Here is a 415-nt window from a genome sequence, read left to right as displayed (position 1 = left end):
TAGAACATAAAATCCAAGATAAGCTACTGCGTGAAGTGGTAAGAAAGTGAGGTACGGTCCAGCCGAGCAAGGGGATCGCCCACGGGGTGCCGTTCACCCCGGCGAGAGAGACATCCTGCCGTCACCATCTCCATGGGGATCCACCCAGAGACGAGCCCCAATATGGGCTCTGTGTCTGCCTTCGCCTGCTTCCACGAGCCCAAGCAGACCATGGCTGTTTGGGATTTTTAGGGTCCCAGGGCCAGCTCCCAGCGATGCTGTTGGTGACAAACAGCAGAGAGGGGTGCATTTTGTCAGGGAAGGGGAACAGAGTTGAGCCCGCGAATCGAATCAGTCACTTGAGAAAGCTTCACGGGGGGAACAGGGGAAATCTTGCAACACCCGGTGCCAAGAAGCCAGCGCCAGGAAGGCGATG

This window comes from Cariama cristata, unplaced genomic scaffold (genome assembly GCF_000690535.1).
Source record: "Cariama cristata isolate BGI_N322 unplaced genomic scaffold, ASM69053v1 scaffold2508, whole genome shotgun sequence".
Taxonomy (NCBI): Eukaryota; Metazoa; Chordata; class Aves; order Cariamiformes; family Cariamidae; genus Cariama; species Cariama cristata.
This window is presented reverse-complemented; position numbering follows the sequence as displayed.